Raw genomic sequence first — 27,554 nt, 5'->3', positions numbered from 1 at the left:
ACATCACCAATAACATTTACAATAGAAATGCATTATATCTATTACTCATCAATACTTAACAGAGAAAATAGTTTCCCCATTCATGTTGATAAGAAAGTTTAAATTAAGATATTAACCATCAAACCCCACCCTAAAAGTGCATTCAGAATTAATATTCATATGAAGAAGATCAATCAAAGAAAATATCTGTAGAATTTATTATTGTCTTTAGTATCAATCTGCTTTCATGAGGGACATTTCTGTTTGTCAATTGTATTTTCATACCACACACCTTTTCTTTCCATTAACTGTATAATGACAAAATTAAATTCTTCCTCAGTGCTAATGTAATTCATTTTCATTTATTGTCAATATGCTTTAACACATACTAGTAGTAAATAATGATTGAAATAAAACTTGGGGAACAGAGTGGAATGATATGATCCCCAAAGGCGATAAAGACACAAGAGGGGATAAAATGTGTGGTGTCGAGAGGATGTCCAGAGATCACACATTTTCCTTTGGGAGCAGAGTAGAAGGAGTTAGAGTCTATTTGGCTCAGGACGTTAGGACATTGACGTCTTTAGGTAGAAGATTAATGAGGGTGTGAAATGGAAGGGAGGACAGCTCTAGGCTTCCTTATTGAGCCCTCACAATGTGATGAACTTGCTAGTCAGGCTTTATAGGCATTAACTCTTGTATTCTTACAGCACCTACTCAGGCAGATACTAATGATATTCCCACTATAGTAAGTCCTGTAGCCTGTAAATGGCAGGATCGGGATTCTATCCTGGCCATTGAACTAACCTATCCATAATTCTGTCCAGTATGCTCTGATAACTTTATACCTCTAAACAAAATAAGTTAATAGCTTTCAAAGACCATTCCTCAAAATTTCATATTATTTGGGTTGAATATTATCATCTAAAGTTATTGTTTTCATCTAAGTTGAAAACAATCGGAATTTTGTTTTCATAGAGGTTTTGGCTGACACGTAACATAACCTGGGCTATTTAACAATATTAGAAGTAGGCTAGAGGGCTGGCTCATCAGTTAGGAATACTTGCTGCTTTTACACAGGACACAGTTTCCTTCCCAGCACCTATTTGGAAGCTGGCAGTCTTTGGTCCCAAGGAATCCACCACCTTCTTTCGTACTCTAGAGACACCAGAGGTATATGTGACACACTTAGGTACATGCACGCAAAGTATTCAGCATTTGTTAAGATTCATAGCTGGTATTTATAATTTTAAGTATAAAAACTTTTCTTGCAGTTTTATTTCGCAATTATACATACACACATACATACATGCACATGCACAGATGTGCAGTCCACACACATAAATATGTATATAATATTCCCCATTGAGTCCTCTTACAAAAAGAATTCATTTTCTCCTTTCTGGATGAAATGTGTGAAATGTGTAATTTCTTTTTCTGTTCTTGAACATGAAGACAGATAAATTGGAGACCTTGTTGTAAACTAAATGTTTTCCTTGTCACTTGGTGAGGGAATGTAGACTGGACCATCTAAAGCCATTATATCGAAGCTAGGACACTGTTTCCATGTTTCATGCCTGGAGTGAAATAAAACATTTTTAATCACATTTTAATGGCTTTAGTCTTGTCCTAATAAATAAAACATGTGAATTTTCATTCCTAAAATAATTTCTAATAGTCTTATTTTGGAAACATGGTTAAGATGGATCAATGGGTCACAGTGAAGAGCGCTCTGAGTTTGGGGATATTTGGCAAATTTGGGAGACCTTTCTGTGGCACAGTTGGAAGATGTGCTACTAGCATTTGGTTGAGGCAAGAGATTTAATGAAACACGTTTAGTGAGGAAGGTGATCTTCTAAATGAAACCATTACCTAGTCCTAAATGTTAATGTTAGTTTGGCTAAGAAACACAGATCTACATGACACGCTAATAGAATTAACAAGATAAAGTGACTACAGAGAATATCGATACAAATTAAGGTAAGAACATACTTCTAAAATACATTTTCAGAACATCAAATGTCAAAGGAAAAAAAGACTTACCTTTTAAGATGTCCAAGTTAAATTCAAGTGCTGTAGAGCTGAGGAGTGGCCTCACTGACACATACCTACACATGAAAGCCACGGACTTGGCCTTGTGTCTAGAGAGGTCTTTTAGCAGAGATAAAGAAGTCAAGGGTCTTGGGAGGAGATCAACATGAATCATCCAAACTGTCCCTAAGTTCAATGGTAGAAATTATACTTAGAAAATAAGAGAGGCCATGAGAAGCCAGAGGAAGAAATTGGAGTTGTGAAGTCACAAGCCAAGGAACATGGAGAGCCACCAAGAGTTGAGCCCTGCAAGGAAAGATTCTCCATGAGAGTCTATAGCTGGAACACATTGCTGTCTGCACACTGATTGACATGCTGGCCTCAGAACCATGAACGAACGGATGGTGTTCTATTATCTGCAGACACCAGTTTGCAGTCTATTGTTATAAAAGTCCTAGGAAACTAATAATCCACTGGAGTTGTCTGATTAAAAAAATTAAAAAGAAAAAACAAAAAAAAAGAAAGAAAAGAAATCTTCGGGGACTGAGTTCTGGAATAGCTGAAAAGAACAGAGTGGACCTGTCTGACTGATTGTCTCTGCCAATAGAGGGAGCCAAAAGGACCGCCGGGCCAAATCAGTCTCCTGGGGAGCCCTCTACTGGACATTGCGTTCAGCCAGCCTGAACTGGCTGAGGGTGATAAGCCTTATATAGACAAGAACCCTAAAGCCAAAACCAGAACTGAAATACACTCAGAAGGTCAGTGTCAGGAAGGGGACGTTCGCTAGGACATTTGTTCCAAGGCTGTCTTCTCACCCAGAGGGGGATGATCATAGTAGGGAATTGAGCACACCAAGACACATATAATCCCATTATGTCAGAACTCCCAAAGCATTACTCTTTCCTTGTGGCTCATTGTTCAGAACACCAGAAACTTGAATCTGCTTGCAAAGTCTGCTAAAACCAAGACTCACTGGCTCAGCAAATATCTATTGGGCTTACCGTTACAGAATGTCCATCAGACCACTACAGGGGTTACTTTACCTCAGGAGCTTATGAAAAGAACAAATGGATTTGTTGATAGTGATTGCCTCAAAGATGGGTTGTCAGAGTTCTGGAGAGTTTAGTGTAATTTCTTGAACATGATAAATGATATATAGACACTGTCATTAGGACCTGACTCTCTTGGAGTGACAACTTGATGATTACCTCTAAGAAGTATGTCAGAAGTAGTGATATTTTATAAAATGTATTCTTTGTCCTAACAACTCTATTCTGGCATGGATCCTTTAAAAAGTCCTCACTAGAGTTGGAGAGCTGGCTCAGCAGGTAAGAGCAGAGGTCTTGCAGACGACCTTGATTTAATTCATTACACTCACAAAATGGCTAACAAATACCTGTAATTCCAATTCAAAGGACTCTGACTACTTTTGTGGGTACTGCATGCACATGATACACAGGCACACATGCCAGCAAATACATGATACACAGGCACACATGCAAGCAAACTCTTGCACCCATAAAACAAACAAAAAACGCTTCATTACTAATCAAGCCTTCTGTTTGCATGCACTCATTCTAAATATCATTCTAAGTATGCATAGTTTTCCTTCATTTTTATGCTCAATTTGTTCTCTTCATCATTTCTTTTCCTTTTTTTTCACAAATCTACTTTTACTTATTTACTCTCTATTAGTTAAAATCCGGGATGGGTACAGTGTCACATGGATCCTGTATCCAATGACCTTTCCAGGAAGGTTGCTTCAGAATTAGGCATGAACCATACCACTGTTTCCATGGGCCCGAGTTACTTTTCCCCAGATCACTCTGGTTTGGTTTGGTTTGCTTCCAGGAGTCACTGTATTGTTTTTTGTTTGTTTGTTTTTGTTTTTGTTTTTTTTGTTTGTTTGGTTTTTGTTTTTTTGTTTGTTTTTTGTTTGTTTTGTTTTGTTTTGTGCACATAAGCACATCTCCTACCTAGGAAGAACTCAGTTTCATCTCAGGCATAATCGCCTTCAATTTTAAGAAGAGCTGTGTGCTCTCTTTGGTTCTGGAGACCTCTCTTGTAGCCAGAAAAAATGGCCTTGCACCACAGCCTTCCAGACATACTTGCTTTTTTTCAGAAGTCCTGTTCGCCAGGCCTCCAAAGGCAGCAAGATGGCTTCTTCATAATTTCTTAAGAGTTCTGAGTGAGGAGTGAGGATAGGAGATACTCAGAACTACACATACTTTGTGTAGTAGCATTAGGGTTAACATTCTCGGCTCTAAAGTAGTGTAGAAAGGGTGCTTGCTTTAAATTCCTTGTGTTACGCGTGAGTTAGACCACACTCAAGCAATGAATATCAAATGGACTCCTTTCACTTCTGCAGAACTTAGGTACCATGAAATTTCTGACTCAAAAACACTGTGCTTTGAGCAGAGACCTGCTGGCCTTTGCAAGGGTATTTGTGATTTGAACAGAACCATCACCACTTAGTCTGTTTCTTGCTAAGGAGTTTTGGTAGGATAAAAAAAAAGCCCATAGTAGTTGAGGGTTACATAGAAACTCTCATATAAAGAAAATTTATTAGTATTCTTGATATCTTCCGTGACACAAGAAATTATATTGTGTTTAATTGTATTGTATTGCATTCTGATTGTATTTAAGTCTCATTGTACTGAAAGAAACATACACCTGGTAATTCTGGCCAAGAGCCCATGGTTAGAAAGTTTACCCACCACTGGGATAAAATTTTTGCTAGGTGAACATAGCATCAAACTGCCATCTGAATTTTGATCTCAGTATCCATAGATTAGCGCTGCTATCATATATTAGCAGAGAAGATTCTTCGTGTAGTGGGTAGCAGTGAACCCAGAAGCTCATAGCTGGTCAGAGTGTCTGTGGAGGGCTCATCTACAAATGTGACATCTATCACACTCTCGATGACCATTGAGGAAGATAAGGTGGAAGACTGTAATAGGCAGAAGGCTTAGAACAGAACAGCATCTTCTAGGTATGACAGGACCACTACACTCATGAACTCATCGGAGATACGGTTCCCCATACAAGACCTGCACAAAATCAATCCTGGTATGAATCAGGGAAGGCACCACGAGCCCCCCTCACTGCTGACTCATTATTAAGAGTTGATGACTGCTGGAGTAGTGACAGTTTTATTTAAGGGTGTGGCCCTTGGTAGGTTAAACCTGCTTCACTAAATGGTCCCACACCACACCCATGAATATATTGGTTAAATAAATCCCACTACCTAAGAAAAGAGAACACAAGAAAATAAGATGGGTGAGGGAAATGGAACTAAGAGAAGTTAGAAGGGAGGGATCATGGTAAATACAATCGAAATACAGTATATGTAGATATGACATTCTCAAAGGTTTAATGAAATATATTTAATTGAATAATTAAAACCCTCCTCCGATCTTCTGTGAAGTTATTTGCTTTAGAGCTTCCTTATGCCTTACAGTCAAGCACCTGAGGTTTGCTGTTCATGGGATGCTTTGCATTGTTTGCAAAATTTGTGCCCATGTATTTAAATTATCTGGGAATTAATGCTTTATCTCCCACTTTTCGCTTCTTTTCCTGCTGCCTACATTGGACTGAGTCTATTTTATTGTATTTCATGCCTATCCTTATCACTGCATTAACTCCAGGGGGTGGAGAGGGAAGAGAACTAAGAGATGACTTGGGTAACTTACCTCCAATTTAACATTATACCCGTTGAAAGGGAACTAAATGCCCTGGCTAACGCAGACAGCCATCTCTGGATGAATTTAGCCCGTGGTTCCAGTACTTGACTCTAGTGAAAAATGCCCTAATGTGCAGTTTAGTTTTGGAAAGCTGCCTCTTGGGGTTAAGGGACTCTCCTGGCAGGCCCTAGTGCATTTTGTGGGCAAGCTGGGGAAACTGCTTCCCGGTAATACAATGGTGGGAAATCAACGCTCTTGTCCCACTTCAAGAATTCCTTCCAAGTCTCTAAAATGTGCTTCAAACTCATTTGCAGGACAAAAATAATAGATGCTGAATCACAGTGTTCTGGTCAGACAATTCGGCTTGATGTCTGCTGTGCGGTAATTCATACTTCTGTTTACAAAGCCATGGTTCTAAGACAAGTATTACTCCAACTCACTAGAAAAAAAGATAGGTGGGTTCTATTTGCAAATGTTAATTAGAAAAATCTGGAGTTCTATGTCAGTCTTTGAACCTCCTTGTAGCACGGATGGGAGGGTCTTTGTATAAATTATTTCTATGGATCAGAGAAGGTTATAGAGATGAACAAATGTGATCAACTGTGTGTGTCTGTGAATGAGTGTGTGTGTGTGTGTCTGTGGGTATATGTGTGTGTGTGTGTATATATGTGTCTATGTCTGTGTGTGTATATGTATGTGTATCTGTGTATGTGTATGTGTATCTGTGTATGTGTCTCTGTGTGTCTGTGTGTGTATGTGTCTGTGTGTATGTGTGTATGTGTGTATTTGTGTGTCTGTGTGTCTGTGTGTGTGTATATGTGTGTCTCTGTGTGTGTGTTTGTGTGTCTGTGTCTGTGTGTGTCTGTGTGTGTCTGTGTTTGTGTGTCTGTGTGTATATGTCTGTGTCTCTGTGTGTGTATGTATGTGTTTGTGTGTCTGTGTGTGTGTCTGTGTCTGTTGTGTGTGTGTGTAAGTGAAAGTTCATAATAAAATCCTTTAGTTGATATGTTACTCACAAAAATGAAAACCTATAGTTTGGACATTTCATACCTAAACTCACTTGTAAAGCTGCATATGAATCATAGCAGTCACATAAATCATTACATGTGGAGGCTGTAGTTACCTCCAGCACACAGACAAGATCCTCCTCAACCAACATAGGGAGCTTTTATCTGTGCAACTGTGAAAATAGATATGTATCTAAATTTTCGCATTAGTTGGCTGGTAAATGCCAGGCCTCTGAGGAAATGGAGGATTTCACATGAAATCAATATATGGTGTCTATATCTAATACAATATTGAGGACATAGTCACAGCAAAGGGTTAGGTCTTCTTTATCTGAAATTCAACTTTCATGGGCTTTTCTGTATCTTTACTCCCTAAATTTAGCTGTCATCACGTTCTCTGTATTCAGTCACCTTTACTCCAAACTTCCATTTTCTGTGTCTGTTTGTCTATGTATGTGCATGTGTACATGTGTACATGTATATGTGTTTCACTGGTTCATCTGGATTCCACCAAGCCATTCTGTCTAGTTGGTAATTTCCTTTTTCTCTATCTCTGGTGATTGCAAATCTGCTATTTGAAAAGTACCTTTTAAGGGATGAATGACTCTCTTCTGTGTTTTGCCAAGCACAGATTGCAAGTGTGATGGTCATTTGATTCACAGGTTCAGAGTACACTCTGATAACAATGATCAAAGCAGCCTGAACTGCACCATTAGTCTGACAGTACAGGAGCATAGAGAGTTGGACATTTGCCTTCCCAGCTGCCTGTCGAAATGCTGTGCATTTTGACATCCATCAATTTTACACTGAATATCCACTCAGAATTAGTGTTCACATATTACAAGACTTACCAGTCGCTCAAGGCTTCAAATGCATTAATCTTGATCTCATAGAGTTTATAATCTAGTAGGAGAAACTGGTAAGAAAACACCAGAAACAGGAAGGTTTTTAATCTTAATGCTTGGTGAGGTAGAAACAGACAGATCTCTGGGTCTCACTAGCCAGACTGTAGCCTAAGTCGTGAGCCCCAGGCCCCTGTGAGAAAACCTTTCTCAAAACATCAAGGTGAATGGCTCTTAGGGTCAATCCCTGAGGGTAACATCTTGGCTCCACATATATGTGCTTGAATGTGTCAAAGTGTACACACAAACGCACACACACACCCCAAAAGAGAAATAAGCAATGACTGATATACTTTTAGTATAGCTTCTTCAACACTTTTCTGAAGATTACTTTGTACAGTGTGTATGTGGAGGGGTTGGAGGTGGGGGTGGGATGGAGTAGGCCGAGTCTGGGTGTGTGTTTAAGATTTTCTTCCACGTGGCTCATCTGTCCTTTACCTAGCCATTCTGCTAAGTTGGTAATTCCTTGCTGTCTCTGTGAGTTCCATATCAAACAACCAAATGGGTTCGGGTGATGACTTACTGAGAGCAAAAATTAGCCTGAGTGCAGGTCTAAGGGCCTCTTCTCTAAGAAAAGAACCTGAGAGTTTGCATGTGATTTCTATTTTGAGTCCTCAGAGGCCTTTCTCCACCTTCCTTCCTGGGTTCAGCTGTGTTCCCGGTACTTGAGGTTACTGGAGAGACAACCTTGCTGTAAGCAAGTGGCTTTTTCTAAATGTAGTTCCTGACTTTTGGAAACTAATGAGAATTTGGCAATGCCTGGCTATCAATACTTTGTCAGTACTAAGCAGTGAGCAAAAGTGGCCTCAATTTTAATCATCTCCTTCAGCTCAGGAGGAGCTGGCCAGTTTATTCAAGGAGGACACGTGGCCATTGGCATCCAATGTAGGTTACATTTCTCCCATGGGAGCCTTCCTTTAGGGTTGCCCAATAAAATATAGAACAAGCCATTACTTTGAATTTATATAAGCAATGACTATATTTTAATGTGATTACATCTAATACAACATTGTGGATATATTTAACTTAAAGTTGTGTTTTATTTATCTGAAATTTGCGTTTAATTGTGCATTCTACATTTTTAATTACCTAAATTTAGTGACAATATCTCTTTTTTTCTAGGTGTTCAGTGACTTCGATTAAACCTTCTGTTATCTCTCTTTTCCTTTATTTCTCCTTACCCACATGCTGGCCAGACTGGCTTAGTTAAGTTGAATTGGCTTCATCTCCTGCTTGGGTTTCGTCCAATGTTCTATACAATAAGGCATGTTTATGTAGTGTGAAAATTAATTTGAAATAAATGTCTTACGATAGAAATAGTAACCTATTCCATAGCAACTTAATTGATGCTAACATATGTGCGTATAGTGTATCTTCACAAGATTGTGGTATATTTAGATGACAGACTGAATATATGATAATAGCCCTTTAAAATTATGGTGCCTAATGATTTGAGCCCTTAGATTTTATGGAGGTGGCCTGTTGTGTACACATGATAACAAAACTCCCTAACAGCACATTCTCAGAATATATTTTTGTTTAAAAGTGACCAAACCTACACACACACACACACACACACACACACACACACACACACACACACACACATTTTCATATATATAATATAGCAGCTGAAAATAGAATTTCACTTCCCCTAATTTAAGGCTATTACCTGAAATTTTTGAAAAGAAATTATAAAGTTTCCAATAAATGGTTAAGTTTCTGAATTTTGTGGAGGAAAATACCTAAAATGTAATTTTTTCTACTACTCTAAAGCTGTGGTCAATGACATTAATTTCTTAATTGTCTTCAAGCTGACACTGGTTCCAAGAACATCAGGGTCCCCCATCTCCTTTTCCCCATAACAGCGATGACAATTCATTTCAGAAACTCCTGTATTATTATTGGATACTTTAGGTTTTTCTTTGCTATTAATGTTAACATTTCTCATTTACTTTCATGATAAGACCTTAAAAAGTATACACTCTAGAGTTTATCTCATGTTACAATTCTACCCACAATTCTATCTTAGGACTTGGAGAATTCCCTTGCATGTTCTAAGTACCAGATAAAGTATCTGAATCAACATTAGAAGATAACTCAGACTTTGTGAAGATGAACTGAGGGCATACAAATGAAGAATAATAGTAACTAATATTCTTTTAATTCACGTTACATAAGCATTATTTTTAAAGTATTTTGGAAGATAAAATGAATCTATACCAACAGTGCTTTGCTCACACAATGCAGGGCCAAGGCTACCGGTGAGCCGTAGTCCCTAGTGCTCATGCTCTCAGCAGCAGTGCTATTTTTAGTCTTAATTCATGGACTTCTATATCCCCAAATGTTTCATGAATTTTGTTTCATACTTAGATCAAAGATAGCACAACTCTACCATTTTAAAATAGGTACTTGTCTTAGTATATATGTGTGCTCCTTTATATCTGAGGCTTAGAGGTTTATAAACAAGACTTGATCACCTTGACACTCAAAAATTTAAGTCCACAACCAATGACCCAGCACGTTTACTGGTTGATGAGAGACTGTTCCATTGGTAGTGTCTTTCCTTTGTGATATCCTCACATGGTGCAAGGGGAAAAGCTAAAAAGAAATAAGCATTGTTTCTTCCCATGAAGGAAAAGGTAGATAATAAAATAGATTATCATCATTTACCATGATTGTTGATCTTACAGTAGACTCAACTCCTAAATGCCCCATCTCTTACTGCTATGACATTGAGCTTAAAGTTCGAATGTAACCGTTAGACGGTATACACACTTTTAATCCACAATGTGCCCTTTTGCTCATATTAGAGAGCAGAGTGAGCACTTGTTTACATAAACAGTGTCAGGCTGCAGTCCATCTAGCATAGTAGTTCAGCCATTCTGATGAGCTGCAGGTAGAACAACATGTCACCAAACACAGAAACAACAGGAAAGACAGGAGAGAACTGTCTCTGAAGAGAAGTATTTCCCAATATGGTGGTCCAGAGCAATCAGGAGAGTCTAGTGGGGAAAAAGGCTAGTAGGTATGCACACACTGTGCTACTAACTATGGAAAGTAAACCAAATAACTCTAATTGACTGATAGATTAAATGAACCACTAGACAAAGTGGTATAGTTGTTATAAACCCAAGTAAAATTGCTCTAGGGTCCCTGGATGAGTAACCAGAAAAGAAGCAATGGTTGAATCACATCCTAAGCATGGCAGATTCTTTGGAGGGAGACAAAATATCTTACATTTTAGGCAGCACTGGTATCAACAGGAATGATGTTGGGAAGCTATTTATGACTTCCCTTGTAGCCTACAAGCAGGAAGGATGGTGATGAAAACAGACCCTCACCTATAAATTGCCATGGTAATAGACTCTGGACTAATAGGATCTCAGGTCTCCAGCTTCTAGAGGTGATCCAGATTGTGAGAAACCAACTGCTCCAACCACTGCAGTCAGACAGCATTGGCATTGGAGGATTAGTTAAGCCTGATACAGACAGGGCATCCTTCCTACTACCCAATGACCTTGCAGCTTTGGTCCTGCGGGCACATTTCACTAGCATATTACATGGAAGATTTTCCTTGTGGTCATGACAGAAGTGACCATAGAAACAGTATTTTAACTCTTGAACATTTCCTCTGTGGATCCAAGGGTCAAGACAAGAGAGTGTTGGCTTGCTAGCCATGGCAGCCAGATTAACACGTACCACCTGAAGATATCAGAAATATTAGGTAGAGAAACTGAAAATCACTTCTATTAGTTAAACTGGAAAGTGGTCCCAGTATAAATAGGTGAATCTCTGTTCTCACTGGTGGGTGGAATGCACAACACCTAGGTTTTACTTAAATGTGCAATCTCATGCGTATTCATTGATGTGACTGGGAAGCAATCGCTGTCATTTGCAAGGTGCAAGACATACTGCCATGTGCTGTGGACACATGAGAAACAAAATAGACATGCCTCTAATGTTTCTTTCTGGAATCTTCAGTTTAGTTATTGCATCCATTCAAAGAAACTTAAGTTGAAAATCATGTTTCTATTAATCTGAAGCATTTAAACCTCTTATGTGAAAGAAATGTAGAGGTGTGTATGTGCAATAATTATGTAAAAATGAAATCCTAAAAAATGGGCATAAAGGCTAGACATAGAAATAATTTTGTGCACGTAGAAATAATAATTGTGGCTATTGCATTCTAACATTTGTCAGGAATATATGTGTATATTTGAGTGTGTGTGTGTATAGATGTGATATATATATGTATATATATATGTATATATGTATACCTGCTATACCTGCTTGTATGCCACAAAATGGATAGTTACATCATATATAATATACATATATACATTATATTTTATAATATGTATATGTGTCTGTGTGTATATACATAATATATATTATGTGTGTATATATAATTTATATGTAGAGAGAATATATATTCTATCAGTTTTCTTCACTACAGAAGGGTTTTTCTCCTCTGAGTCTCTCATCCTCTCATTTGCATTCCATAGTTTCAGCATCCAGTAATCCAAGTGTCTCATGTCTATACCGTCTAGATGAAATAAATCCATCCCACCAATCAGGTAGAGGGTAGATATTGAAGGTGTCCCATCGTTCTCACAGACTGACACATTATTTTTAATTCAGAGGTAAAAGAGAGGTGAAATAGTTATATATGTTCTGACATATGTTCGCTATCATGTTGTTATGATAGATATATTTTCCTAGCATATCACCATTCAGCCTGAAATACAGCTTGGTCATTTGGAGTTGGTATTATTGGTATTATGAACATGTCAACAGCTGTCACAATTGGCAGATGTGATGCGTCAAATAAGATAAATGGTTGTTAGTACTTAAGAATTGTTAATTTTCTTTGTCCCATCAAAAAGAAAAATCACGTGACTACAGAGTATGGTTCAGGCCTCAGGATAAAATGGTTGTAATCTTTTAAGGAAAGTAAAATTAAATGCTACAAGGATGTGGTTGATAAAAGGCTGGAGGATGAAAGCACTAAATCCACTGTGAGAAGCAGGTTTCACTTGTGCCTAACCTTGAGCAAATGGTGGGTGTTTAACATGTACTAGTTAACTTGGGGAATCCAGGCAGGAGGAAATGTGGATCTTGGTATGAACTTGAGGGATTTGCTGAAAAATAAGTAGGCTCCATGGGATTCCAATGAAATAAAATCATTCAAAGAGTAGATACATTAGGGAAGCCTTAACAGTGTATGGGAGTTATTTCATGCATAGTGCGGAATAAGCCGTGACAGGCTTTGTACAGGAAAGCGTGTGCTTTCATCAGTGACTGTAGAAGAATTAATCTGACAGCTGTGCAAAGACTTGAGGTAAGAAGGACAAGACAGGGAGACCATTAAGACAGCTAGGCGTTAGTCAATGGTGAATCATTACCCCATACATAAAACTACAGGATTACCTATAGGAGATTTATTGTACTGAATGGATTAGAGTGCAGGTAGGAAAAGAGTAATTAAATGAAAAGAATCCAGGAGACTGTGCCGGCTTGAGGAAAGTGATGAGCTTAGGGCACTTGAGTGAAGAAGATAAAAGACAGAACGCTTGCTGTTGTATGATCCTGGGTAACACAGTGTTTTGTGTTGGGGAAAAAATCCTTTGGAAACATGGTTAATAAGTGATAATTAGAGGGACTTAAGAGAAATTATTAACAGTGCCCTGACTCTCACTGACCTATAGCACGCTGGTAAAATATACACATTATGAGGCAATGTTTAGAGGAAAATGGAGTATTGAGGTCACTGTAAGTCCCTATATCCACAAACAGGTCATTATCAGAGATCATCTCTAGATCAAAATGTGAAAAATGTACCATGTTCAAATTAGCATGCAAAATAAAACATCGTTACCAAGTAAATTATGTGATTATGCCATGAATAATTCATCGGCGCTGGCAATACAATTAGCTGCTTATAATATAATGATGTAACTATTACATTCATGTACAGTAAGCCTGACCCAAATTGTACTAATAGTAAGACCAAATTCAAATGCAAAAGAAAGGCCCCACTGTCTCCAACCCAAAGCCACACAATATTTCTTGCTTGTAGGACAAAGAAATAGTGAGTAGGCAAAGCCCATTCATGGTTAAAACTGGTTACAGAAAAATGGGATAATTTCATATATGAACATTTTATAAGATCTTGAATAAAGTTACTTAGGCCAGTATTGTGATCTAGTCAATGTGTTATATATATTATATTAAAAAGCACATAGACAAAAACTTAAGTATATAGAAATCCTTTTTTTATGTTTTATTTTGTGTAGAATCTTTGGCTTGCCTGTATATCTCAGTATCTCGTGTGTGCATTTGGTGCCTATGCAGGTCAGAAGAGAGTCTGCACCCCTGGCCCCGAGTCAAAGAACACTGGATGCCAGCACGTGGGTGCTATGAATGTAGTGTAGGCCCTCAGGAAAGGCAACAGCTCTCACAAGCACCAAAGCATTGCTCCAGCATCCACTCCTCCTTCTCAATTTAATTTCTGTCAATTTATTAGTCTGCCTGTCTCTTTCTCTCTCTTTCCCTCTGTGTGTGCACTGCACATGTACAAGTTCGGGCACACAGGTAAAAGTCCAAGGATGACTTTCAAAGGTTGGTTTTTTTCCACACACTTGAGTATCTAGCACTTTTTATATGCTGCATCATCTCACGGACCCAATAGCTGACTATTCTGAATAGAGGCATTTTAACTGTAATGAACTGTCCCTTAGCTTTTCTATAGAACAAAACCTTGAGGTTGACTAGGCATAAGCTGGTTAATGGTTGGCCTGAATCAATAAGGAAATGGTGTCTACAGTGAACTTGCATAAAAAACTGTACTTTCTGGAGATTCTATTCACTTAGCTTACTTCAGCCTTCTTCGTGATGAAATTTGCTCTCTCTGTGGTTCTGTTGGCTTAAGGCTGAGTTTGCCTATTACTCATCACTCTATGGAGTTTTACTTGGAACTTACACACTCCACAGACTGTAAGTGCTGCCAAGGCTTACAACAAAGGACCCACCCGGACCCAGTGGTTCCAGGTTCCTGCTAGTAAGTTTTGCTTTCCTACCAGTTAATAGGCAGCAGTGACATATGGCCAAGCAGAATGCTCCCTGCTAAAAGCCATGATCCTGTCACCTGTTTGTTGTCATGTCAGTGAGCACCCTATGGGGAAGAAGGCAATATGGTTCTGAAGTTTAAGTGAGATTCTGCACGGTCAGCAGGACTTCTTTTGCACAGAGCATTCCCACAAGAGCAGTTCTGAGTCTGTCATCCAACTCCTTGATTGTTACCTGGTATAGGCATGAATGAATCACATTCCAGCTGTTTATATGTATGACATCTGTATGGCAGAATATGTTGATAGAAAAAAGCCTCATCTTATAATTTTCCTGTGTGTAAGCCTTTTTAATGTACGCACTCTTTCACACGCACAACCAACTTAAAAGTGCTACTACCAGTTGTGGAAATACATCAAAATCCTGCCAAACCTGTTGATTGAGAAACATTTAAGGCACTGAATAAAATCGCCAAGCACATGCAGACACACCCACGTTAACATTGCTGAACCTGCAAGAATTGTTAGATTAAGAACAAGTGTGAATCCAGGACAAGGAGAGCTGGCAGAGCTGCACAGGTGTTCTAGAACTGTCTTAAGGAGGAGGTTTGAGACCCACAGACCACATGCAGTTTGAAAACATAAAACTATGGGCTTCCGAATATGTGCCCAACCCTCAGGTAAAACTGGCACTTCCAAAAGATCCTCAACAAAATAGAATAGCTGTCACGCAAAGGTTGTCACCGAGGAAAACAGACTCTTCTCTGCTTGACGTAGGGTGAAAGCAGAACAAAACAACAAACAAATTGATAAAGCAATCTAGCAAGACACAGTCCAATACATCCAAATGACAGATCCCTCTACACAGTAACAAAGGGCGAGACAAAAAGAAAACGACACTTCTCGTTTTTAATACAAAGCATTAAAAAGAACAAAATACTTAGGAATACATTTAAGCAAAAAAAGACAACCAACATTATACTACAAAAATGCCAATAAGAAACCATGTAAGAAATAAATACTCAGAGAAACATACTTTGTTCCTTAATGAAAAGACACTATTGGGAAGATGGCAATGATACCCTAAGTATCTATGAGTTAAACTTCTGCTTGAAAGTTTATGGCTGCTTTCTTCTCAATAGTTAGAAAGCACAAAGGTGAAAATGTAGCTCAGCATAAATCACTTGTCTCACACGTTTCCTCACACGTTTGATCTCTACTACCCACCTGGAAGCAGAAATTAGATTATAGCAGTAAATGCTCTATGATTCCAATTATATGCCACATCCAGAACAGGCAATGCTGTAGGTGTAAAAGGTGCTTTAGTAGTTGACTGGGACTAGAGAGAATGGATGGTAGGCAGAATCTGCTTGCCGCTCTGCAAAGGGTTTTCATTTACAGTTGTCAAAGTATCCTGGGAGTATATTCAGATGGTGTTGACATTTCCATGTGGCTGAATTACAAAATTCCACTGAGTGGATTCTTAACTGGTAAATTTCTTATTAAAGAAAATTTGCCTTGATTTGGACAAATGCAAAACAGAATATAAAACAAACTAACAAGTCAAAGACTATTTCTCCAAAGAGATTTTTGAACACATGTTGACCCTGATTTGGGTTTGTACTCTGAATTTATTTTGCCAGCTGATGGGTTGTGCCAGCTGGTAGGTGGTATTTTCTGGAGAAGTACTCTCTCAGTCTAGGACTCAGAATAGCCCCACAGAAGTCTCATCACATCTAACCTCAGAAGAACAAAAAAAGTATAAAATGCATCAGGTAATAAAACCACTAAGTCCAATAAAAAAACCCAAATTCCAAAAGGAAGGACGCACACTCTCACAAGGACTATAGATAGTAGAATTACTGAATTTAGCATGTAATAAGAATGCCCCATATTTAGAGATGCTTTTTAAAGAAAGACACAAAGTCCGAGAGCAGTGAATATGGACTGCAAAAATTGACAAGACAGAATTTATTTTAAATTTTAAAATTACAAAAACAGTTGGTCTGGGCGTTCTATGTCAACATGGCACAAGCGAGAGTCATCTGGAAGGAAGAAACTTCAACAAAGAATATTCCACCACCAGAGATTGGTCTGTGGGAAAGTCTATTGAGGGATGGACCCAGCTCACTGTGGGCAGAGTCACTCTTGGGCAGGTGGTCTTAGATGCTATAAGAATGCAGGCTGAGCTAGCCAGGAGCAACGAGCTAGTAATACTTCTCCGTGGCCTTCGCATGAATTTCTGCCTCCAGAAATTCCTTGACTTGAATTCTTTCCTGAGCACTCTCAGTAATGGAGTACGATATGAAAAACTGTAAGCTAAACTAATCTCTTTATTTTCCAAGTTGCTTTGGTCTTGGTGTTTTATCGTGGCAACAGAAACCTTAATGGAAACAATATTTGAAATGGAACAATGTGATTTTTGAAATTTAATAGTGAGTGGAAATTAGACAGCAAGCACAGCTAAAGAGACAATCTACAGTTGAAAAATATAGAAGAATTCACTGTGGAAGAAATGACCTTGAATTCAATCTGAGTAGAGGTTTAGAACCATTAAAGTTATAGGGCCTAGCTTATGTCTTAGTACTAAATCATAAGAAAGTACAGATACTAGGGAAAGACGTATGGGTGAGAATTTTCCAGAATTAATGACAATATAGAAGCAAGCTGTGCAAGAAAAGCTGTGACTTTTATAGAATTCCCAGTGATGCAGAAACCATTGCACATCCCCTCTAAACCAGATAATGTTAAGTGCAAAATTAGACCCTAATATCTGTCTGTATGACAGAATGCGCAGCTCGTGTTGTCTCTCTGCTTATGCTTCTGTAGTAAAAAAATGTCCTTACTAGGAATTCTATTTTTTTTCTAGCTCTGAAGGTTGGAAAGTCCAAAGTAACACTGTTGGCTAATCCGGTTTCTGACGAGAAGGACCTTGAGCTTCCTGATGGTCACTTCCCTCCTATGCAGTCGGGGGTGGGGCCGGATCTCTAGTGAGAGTCAGAGGGAACAGAAGACCAAGGAGAGTGACAGTGGACCTTCCCTCGCCTTCTGAAACTATAGTATGACCATCGCTTCCCACTCGAACATTAACCTTGATTGGCTGTTAAACGCTGTCTCTTTTCCCTCTCTGTTGTTAAAAATAGATTGGCAGGATCTAGGTAAGTGCACCAGTGGGGACTTACTTTGGATCTCAAATCTGGAGATGAGCGAACAAGGATCTGACAACACTGGTAGTCTTTTTACTGGCAGAGTCCTAATGTGGTGTGCGGCAAGGCATAGCAAGGGAGGAAGGAAGGACGGAAGGAAGGGAGGGAGGGAGGGAGGGAGGGAGGGAGGGAGGGAGGGAGGGAGGGAGGGAGGGAGGGAGGAAGCTCATGCATGCATGAGTCTCTTCCCTATCCACTTCGGTGTGTGTGCCTGTCTGTCTGTCTGTCTGTCTGTCTGCCTGCCTGCCTGCCTGTGACTACGTGTTCCCTCTTCTTTAAAAGTCACCAGTATAGAATGATGACAACGCCATCCTGATGATATTCTCTGTTTGTAATCAGTCCCCAGATTCTGCCTCTAAACACCATGACACAATTAGGTTTCCATCAACTCAATACCTCACAAGGATAAAACTCATGGACTTCAGAAACAACATGTTGTTCCTCACACCATAGTAAACCTCATCTCCAGGGGGCAGTCAAACTCAGTGTAGGAGCTGAGGGCAATACCATTCAGTCTGTAGTACTTGTTTGTTCCAAAGCAGGTTTGTGTACAGACCCTGTGGTTGAGTTCACCTTATTCCTTAATTAAAGAGGAAGTTTGATGTTGGTAAGCCTTTCTCTCCACTCCAGATTCTTCCTCAGAGGCGGAACCTTCTTGGTTCTGAGCCTCAGGAAGCAAGCCTCTGCAATTGCTCTCCGGCTAGCAGGTTACTGATTACTTTTGGCCCCTGGGATAAACTGGCAGATGATCAATTTTCTGGAGGCATGAGAAGCCACAATATTAATTTTCTGTTCCTCCCCCATGTTAGCTCTGCACCTTGTGTGGCTGCCTTAAACCTCCAACGCTGCACCTGGAAATTCCTTTCTCTGTCACACTGCTAACGGTGTTCTGGTAACGCTCCTTTGCCCTTGCCCCTTCAGCTAAGAGGTAACCAATGTGTCTAGAGCCAGGGTAAGTCTTGAAACTGTGCCCAGGTCTCCATCAAGAGTGTTGCTGCTAACATTTCTTCACTGAAAGCTTACAAAGAGTGAATTCCGTTTCTTTGAGACCAGGGGCTTGGCTATCTTTGCTTAAATTTCCCTTTTAATTTAAATCTCAGTGTGTGGACCTGCCAGTCTCCGTTTGTATTTAAGGGGGGAGGGGGAGTTCATAGGTAATTATCAGAACTAGAAGTGAAACATGAAAAAGAGAAGGAGAAAGTGCTAGAAGAATTCGTTACAAATCTGCATAAAGACATTGTCCCTTACACCTTTAGAAAACCTCTCAACTCTCAAGGGATGTCATAGGAGAACTGTGTAGACAGAATGCCCTTTGTCTTCTTAGGAATAAGTTGAAAGTTATTACCCAAGATCTCTCCATTGCTTTATTGGGAGGGTTATGAGGGGCCATTTTTCCGTTTCCCTACTTTAGAATGAGAAGTGACCATTTTCAGTACTTGAGTATAAAATAGGTCATTTCCCTCTTGCTTTGTCAGAGAAGTCTGGCTTCCTTAAATTGACTGGCGAGGTTTATTCATGGAGTTGCTCTAAGCAGTGTTAACTGTGTTTCAAACTCAGCCCTCTCCTCATTGCTTCCTAAAGAAATCTTGAAGTTCTAAAGGCAACAGGTCACCGTGGGTGCTGGGGAAAGCCTTCATCAGAGAAGCGACCCCAGTGGGCCCCACTCAGCTATAAGTCCAGATGCTCTGATAGAATGGCCAAGAAGTCAGAGCAGGAGACAGGATGTAATGGGACAGGAATAGTTTTCTCAGCAGACAGAGAGAAATCTGTCCTCAAAAAAGTATAACCGTGAGTGTTTATTGATGACAGAAGCATTCCCACGTTGGACTTCTCGAGTCCCTTCATTCACCAGACTTATTTTAAAAGAGGTGGCCACAAGGACACCAAGCCTCACCCTCCATGCTAGGCCAGGCCAATGTCTGTCACAGTGTATGTTGCTAAAGTGTGGCTTGAAGATTAGATGAAAGCTCTTTTAGAAGGAAGAGGAGAGGAAAAGGAGAAGGGGGAGGAAAGGGAAGAAAAGGAGAAAGAAAGAAAGAAAGAAAGAAAGAAAGAAAGAAAGAAGGAAAGAGAGAGAAAGAAAGAAAGAAAGAAAGAAAGAAAGAAAGAAAGAAAGAAAGAAAGAAAGAAAGGGCAGAAGGAAGGAAGGAAAAATAGAGGAGGAAGGAAAGAAAACTAGCTATTTTTCATGATCTGTCCTGAGAAAATATTTCTAAACTCACCCTACAAACTGCTGTCTATAACACCATTGGAGTCAAATGGGCCCCTTTCAGACAGGGAAATTCACAGCTGCTGGCTGTGGCATGCAGGGCACGCAGCCAGGGACACCTAAGAGCAAGTGCTTGCCTCTCTCTCTCACCCAGAATGATGATGCAGGAATGACAAAGGGAGATACTGGGGAATGTCAAGTCAAACAAATCATAGCTCTTCTCCGGTGGCTCCTGTGACCTTGTTCTGAGGTAAGGCACACAGGCGGGAGGGACATTCAGGATAAGCAATGTTTGTCATCTGAGGCTTCTATCTGCTCCAAACGGAACTTTAAATCTCCCTTATGGAGGCATTGACATTTAGTTTGGCACATTTTCAGATACTAGGGGAAAAAAAAAACATGACTTGACAAGAAAAAAAGTCAAGTTAATACACAGGAAAAGGAGGCCATTATTTCCATAGTTCAGCATCTAATTTACATAGAAGCATGCAAACACGCGTTTTTGGACACTAGAATTTCTATTGTTTTAAATTACTGTTTTTTTCTGTCACTGAGTCAAGGAAGATAACTGTGGCTTTTACAAATCCCAAATCAAGTAAAATTAGGTTCCCCATTGCTACATCCAGAATCAATCAATCTTTCTTTCTTTCTTTCTTTCTTTCTTTCTTTCTTTCTTTCTTTCTTTCTATCTTCCTTCCTTCCTCCCTTCCTCCATCCCTCCCTCCCTTCCTTCTTTCCTTCCCGTGCTTATTTTCAATCATATGAGGTTTTTATCTAAAAGTCGCTGAGTTGACCTGTCTCATATTAAGCTTTATCGCCTGCAAAGATGAAGGAGGCGGTCGTCCAGGGAAGTATTAGCATTCTTCTTAGGGTGGTTATAAATATTAAATTGGGCACATGCTTATCTGATAAACTTTACTATACATAGACCAAGTTTCGATTAGGGCAGGGGCAGGGGTATTATTTTATATGACAAACTGATCCAGCTCTTTCCCCAAATTAAAACATGAGGACTCCTGAGGGACTGTGTGCACACACATGCCTTTAAGGAGAGAGACTTTATAATCGATAGGCTCGCTGAAAGTTTATTTTTGTCCCCGTTAGAAAGAGCGTCTAATTCTGCCCCCCCCCAACCAATGCGCACACTTCGCTCCAGCCTGAACATCCTGTGACTTCAGTAGTCCTGACATTTTAAGGTGGTATTTGATCCTTCCAAATCTTTGAAGATCATTTTTCTGCAGACTCTTCACCATCCCACCTTTAAAGATAAAAGGCCAGTCTGTGAAGGAGATCAGGTCGAAGAAAGTTCAGTTTTGTAATTCCAGCAACAGGACACTTCCCTCACTGACTGTCTCCCACATATCAGTTATTTGAGACAGACTTTTTTATTTGTTTGTTTGTTTTTCTTTTTTAGAAGAAAGAGAGGTCTGGTGTCAAAAGTGCTGCCAAACATCCCCAAATCACAGAGTCTCTTAACTCCGACAGGTTAAGAAAAGACAGTTTGCCTTCATACCTTCAGCTTTCCTTATTAACTTTGACCTCGGCCTTTTCTCAGTCAGCTGCTTACACAGGCATTTCACACAGGAGAAGTGAAGGAAATTCCAGAAGAAAAGCAAGCAGCATAAAAACGACTTTTTACGGAAAGTTCAACAACCTCCAGAGAGATCGAGTATGGCATGCTGAAGGAGCTGACTTCATTTATTAAATGCACTTCCCGATGTGTTAAGTAACTCGTTCTTCTAAGTGCACAGGGTTTGTATTACTCTTCTCTCTGCTGCCTCCTTCCCCTCTGTAGGATTTATGATGTTTTCCTGACAGGCTCCATGTGCCTGAGGCCCATTAGGTAGGACTGAGGTCTCACCTTTTCTAAGTCCAGAAGTCATCCTGAGGAAGTGCTATTACTTCATGTGTAAAACTGCAAAACACACACAGAATCACTTGGAACAGAAACTCTTTCTGTCAAGGGTTGCTCTTCCTCCAAAGTTTCTTCTCTGAAAACTTATTACTATTATTATTAATTACTATTATTAGTTTTGCTGATTTGATTATGCTCTACTGAAGGTAGTTAGAAAATGATATAAAATAGGAAATATTGTTGCTTGCAAAACAGTGTCAAAGGCCAACAGATAAACCTTCAAATTCATCTGCAGCACATGTCAATTAGATGCTGTCCAGAAAATAGGGCAAGCAACAGGACTTCTTCCTCTGTTCAAAGTGTCAGTCCAATTCAGTTTCAACCCAGAATGTGTTTTAGGTCTGAGGTAATAGGCCTACCTCATTTCTTCCATAGATTTTGTCTGGAGGAGCGACCAACTGGATCCACTTCAACTCTGGAGATCACTACATGCCACCACATACTATATTGTTGGCCACGAGCAGCACTGAATCTTCACGTGTAGCTTCTTACACTGTCATGCCCCATAGTACCCACAGCTAAATCTATACTTTCCAGCAAAGAACACAAGCCTGCAATTGCCCTTACAGTTTCAAAGCTTAGCTTTGCAGGTAATTGGGGAAAGTTAGTTATGTTCTCCGTGCACAAGTTAATTCATTCCCACTAAAACAATTACAGCATTGACTGTGTCATGAGTCTGTGAGGATTGTATAGTTCACATGAAGCTGCTTAGGAACATGTAAGCATTCATGTGTGCATAATTATACATTACTGTACTTTTATTTTCATTATTTTTATTGTACAAATGTAAATTTCTTTCTTCATATCATAGAGAATTGACACAGCAACATTAACTTGATTTAATTAGCTCATAAAATCTGGACTTGCCAAGCTGGTCAACTGAGGCCACTTTTGGGAACCCAGAGGAAGAAGGTATCTTCTATATCTATTATATAGTCTATCTATTTATGGGGATAAATAGATGTTGGTAGAAGTGGAGGTTTCTGGAATTGTCTGAAAATAGTTCCTATTGCCAAACTTTTGTACATCAAGTGTGTGTACAAGAAAGACCTCAGAAAGTCAGCACTGCTATAGGACTGTGCACAAGCCAAGTATCTGAATAATTTCTGGTGACTGGGCTTTTTCCCTGTTGAGTTCGATGACTGTACTCCACTAGGAGAAAGGTCATGAAGCATGGTTCCTGCTAGGGCTGACATTTAACAAGGAGTGATTGATTTGAAAGCAGGATTGATACTCAGATTTAGTCTACCGGTGTTTTGCTAAAATCCCTTTAAAATGGGACTGTAAGTTCATCCTCTCTTTTTCTTTCCTCTGAATAGATTTTTTTTTAACTAGGCCAAAAACTACCAATAGCCAGCTCAAGTAAAACACAAGCCAATTCATGTCTTCAGTGTCCACCATCTGAGTATCTCCTAGTTAGAGGAATGATCACAGTTCTTAAAGTATGAAAACACTAGTTACTGATCGCTACCTATCCTGAGCCCTCACTGCTAACACAGGAGCTCCAGATGAAATCTAAATTTGCTATTTCAAGCCCATTGCTGTGTTGATCATTTGAGATAAAAATGACATAGTTTTGAGTCTTCGGAAACTGCTCCACTTAACTCCCAAACCGTTGCTTTTGAAAAAGGCTAATTTGGGGTTGGGTACATTGGTGTTGCTGCCTTGTAAAACGGCAAGCTTTTTTTTAAAAAAGAAAAAGAAAGAAAAGAAAAAAATGAAAAAAATGGCAGCAGAGACATTTTTTCTAGCCCATGTCAGCACAAAAGGGTGACTCAGTTGTTTCATCTCCCAACAGCTGCATGCTTTCATTGACATTTGGTGACCTTTCTTTGTGCACCCAGCCTAACCTCTTAGGTTATTTCCTGGCCTCCCTTCTGTGACCTATGACCGAAGCTGACCTTTAGCTGGAGAATGTGACATTTTGTTCTCCTCTAGCTGACATGTGATGCTCTCATTATTCAAAGGTATGTGAAAATAACGACCCGGGGTGACCTGTGAGCTTCCTTTCATTTATTGGTTGGTTTTGGTGCTTGTTCAGCATGTAGTGGCCTTGGTTGAAAGGGGGTGAGACTGGGAGATGGAGAGGAGAGGATGGCCAATGTCCTTTTTTAAAACTCACAATTCTATCTGCCTTCCTGCCAGACTGGCTACTCTAATGTGCAAGGACACATTAGTATTTCCTGTTTCTGGATTTAGGAACAAGGTTGGCCTTCAAACAACAGGTCTCCTTGTGGAATGTAAGCACTTCAATGTCATGAGTAAAGCTCCTTATTTATTTATCTTCTTCCAACTAATGACGTCACTACATCTCTGCAGAGAATTTTTATGCATTAGTCTTTCGTAGATGCAGAAGGAGTAAGATACATAGAATAGGGGTTGGGGATTTAGCTCAGTGGTAGAGCACTTGCCTAGCAAGCGCAAGGACCTGGGTTCGGTCCTCAGCTCAAAAAAAAAAAAAAAGGATACATACAATAATACAATAATGAAGAAACTTGTCATTTCCATTCTATAGCTATGATCCTGGTGGATTTCGAAAGTGTCATCTCTCTAGAGAAAACATTTTTGTTTTCATAATATAATCTAATAAATTTGATTATGCTTATGGAATTATGTCAGTTTGCTTAAGAACACATGTATATCGATATGTAAATGTACACAGCAGGTACAAAATATGGAAAAATAAAATTAAATCTGGGCCCTTGTGAAATAATTGTCATAAATTACTTATGTATTTTACAATCAACGTGATTCTTGGACAAAAAGTAGCTTCCCCATTACAGTCTTTGATAAGAATTTCATATTGAAAATAATATTTGCCTCCAAGTATCCCATTAAATAGTTTATGATTTCTGATATTACACTTTTCGACAAGGTAACAAACTTATAGGTCAGCAACCCTCTCTCCTTTTATGAGGCGTGTATCCATTTCTCTTTTGCTCACAGTCACTTCTCCTCTCTTACAGAGCCATCTTGGGAACAGTTCCAAACTGTGGAGAACAGAAGTTTCGACTGCTTGACTGAAGTGTTAACGTCATCCAGTCTGAGATTTCATAACTTTACAAACAAGAGGCCGAGGCCTCAGTGGAGTCACCAGTGGCCGTCTTAATTACAGCATCAACAAATGAGCATTTCAGCAAAAACACGCAACCTTCTTGGTGCAGGTTCAGCTAAAGTTTCTCATTCTGAAGCTGTCGTTTCCTCTCTACTTTCACCTCCTCATTCTTGGGAAAAAAAGTAGTTTCCCCATTACAGTCTTTTTTTTAAAAGTATAGTTAAAAAATAAAATAATATCTTGGGTCCTGTGGATCTTTTCTCATGAATGACTTAGTTAGCTGTTTAAGCTTGTGTCAAGATAATATCCTCGAAATTTGCTGAAATAACCATTCTCTTTCAGGTCATGATGTCTGTGATTAGTTTCAAAGAGGCTAGGGCATATGTCAATGCTGTAGGAAATGTGTTGTTTATGCCCCAAGAAGCTGTATCTTCTCCTGAGTGCTACCTTCCCCGTGAAGAGATGAGTTGATTTCTGAATTGTAAAACAATGCCATATGGGATATAGGTTCAACAAATATTTGAATGGAAGCTTTATACAGAGAACTCCAGTGGTGATAAAATAGTGAGTCCTGCACCTGGCCTTCAACAAAGATGTGTCCTTACCAAGAGCACACTGAAATGTCTAACTCCTGAAAGAATGTTTTGCAAGTTTTAGAGTTTGACAAGATATGGTGACTCGAGCCTGCAACACCAGGTCTTGGGTGGCCAAGGTGAAAGGATAGCTTTAATTTCAGGGCTGACCTGAGCTAGATAGCAGGGTTCTGTTTCAAAACAAAAGCCGTGTGGATCCCCCACCAAAGAAAAGCCTCAATGTAAATCTGCTTTCATAATTTTAATAACTCTATCCAATCAATTCTGATGTTCTGTTCATAGATGAGTTCTTAGCTTACATATAAAATATCTTTCCTGTGTCATTTTTATGCCTAATTGGTGTATAACATCCACTGAACATCAAAATAAATGTTATAAGTCATTGAATACCTGTAGAATGATAGATACTGTCAAAGTCTGGGTCCTGGTACTCAAACAACAACTTAAAGTTCTGACTATAATTCACGGTTTTCATTCTTCAAACAAACTAAAGCAATTATGAAGTGTGAGACTCATTCCACTTAGTTAAAGTGACCAAAATCACAACAGAAAAAAAAGTAGTATATGTTCAGAACAGCTGTTGTCTTACTATCCACATTTAGCATAAGTATTTGTTTCTTGATGTTTCTCTTCTCTTTAACACTAAAAAGTTACTCTTTTTGACAACAAACCAAAACCCAAAACCAAAGCAAACCAAAGAAACTTCAGACTGCTTTGAGTTTAGCCATAATAAATAGGTCTAACAGAAACAAAAACAAAAAACGTAATGCAGTCGGTGGATTTGATGCAACTGACAAACTATTGATGGATTCTTTTGGTCAATATAGTTTCCAAAGGGAAGAGCGATCTTCCGGTATTTTTAGGTCTTTACATAGGAATTGCTACACAGTCTTGGAAGGCAGCTCTAGCTTCCTGACTCAGGAATGATCTATGCTTCCATCCCCCCCTAGCCATTGGCTCTTTATTTTGTGGAGCAACAGTAGGAACCTGTTTTTGCACTTAGCTCATGCTGTTCTCTGTAAAGATCTTATTTGTCAATCATTTAAAGATGGTTAAAGACAAAAGTTTTCACTTGTTTAAAACCGTTTTCCAGGATTATACTAGAAGACTTTCTGCATGGGACTCCTTTCATAGACAAAGAGTCTCCATGTGATGGCTAGTAACAGAGTTGGAGAGTTAAAGCTCCTTCTCCAGACCAAATAACCTCATGTGGAAGAGGCCCAAGGTCTAGTTGCTGCTTTCTGGCATTCCCTGATTGTCTTGGTTGTCATTTAAAGGCCTTTAACTTTAAAGACCCTGTGTTCTATAGGTAAACTCCTAATAGCCATAAATCTACACCTCCTTGGCCAAGTAGGCCTTTTCTGCATATGCTTTCTTAAGCACCAGTGATATGCACATTGGAAGGGTAAGAATTGTTTTTGCTTGGCTTCCTCCTAATTCCCATGTCTGTGCATACCTATTACCTAATTTGCCTAGGACGTCCAGATCAGTACAATTCAAAAAGGAAAATCACTGTAAGTGGGGAAGTCAAAGACTTCATAGCTCAAAACGATAGGGAAATTTTAGTTTGTGCATATGTTGAGTTACTGCACAAGGGTCCTTTCATTGCATATGAAAAATAATTTCCCCTATGATTCTTTATAGAATTATAACTTTGTTGCCTACACAATGAGATCCATTATAATGCTTGCTAGTGTCACTAAATTCTCAGATGCTTCTTGAGAAACAGTCTAGAAATCTTTTTGCATTATTATTGACTCTACTGTACATACTTCCTTTCTATCCTTGAAGGATCATTGACCCTAATTTTTAATATACAGATACTTAAACCCTTTTATCTTGGGTTCATTCATTCCAAAGTCAATTATTCATTTATCTCGGAGCAAGGGAAGAGATGATTCATA

At 39.2% G+C, this 27,554-nt stretch overlaps 1 long non-coding RNA gene across 18 annotated transcripts; it reads left to right on the top strand.

The window, feature by feature from the left end:
* Positions 1-17,575: 17,575 nt before the first annotated feature.
* Positions 17,576-26,035, top strand: LOC102556241 (uncharacterized). Of its 18 annotated transcripts, XR_005491144.2 has the most exons (6): positions 17,590-17,830; positions 20,242-20,337; positions 21,643-21,839; positions 22,378-22,592; positions 22,814-23,969; positions 24,969-26,035. It is a non-coding gene; the product is annotated as an uncharacterized LOC102556241 (long non-coding RNA). The 18 variants fall into 18 exon arrangements; XR_010056017.1 differs by having other exon boundaries at positions 21,672-21,839; positions 22,378-23,969; XR_010056015.1 differs by having other exon boundaries at positions 17,591-21,839; positions 22,850-22,914; positions 23,801-23,969.
* The last annotated feature ends 1,519 nt before the right edge of the window (positions 26,036-27,554 follow it).

This window comes from Rattus norvegicus, chromosome 11, assembly GCF_036323735.1.
Source record: "Rattus norvegicus strain BN/NHsdMcwi chromosome 11, GRCr8, whole genome shotgun sequence".
NCBI classification, from domain to species: domain Eukaryota; kingdom Metazoa; phylum Chordata; class Mammalia; order Rodentia; family Muridae; genus Rattus; species Rattus norvegicus.
This window is presented reverse-complemented; position numbering and strand designations above follow the sequence as displayed.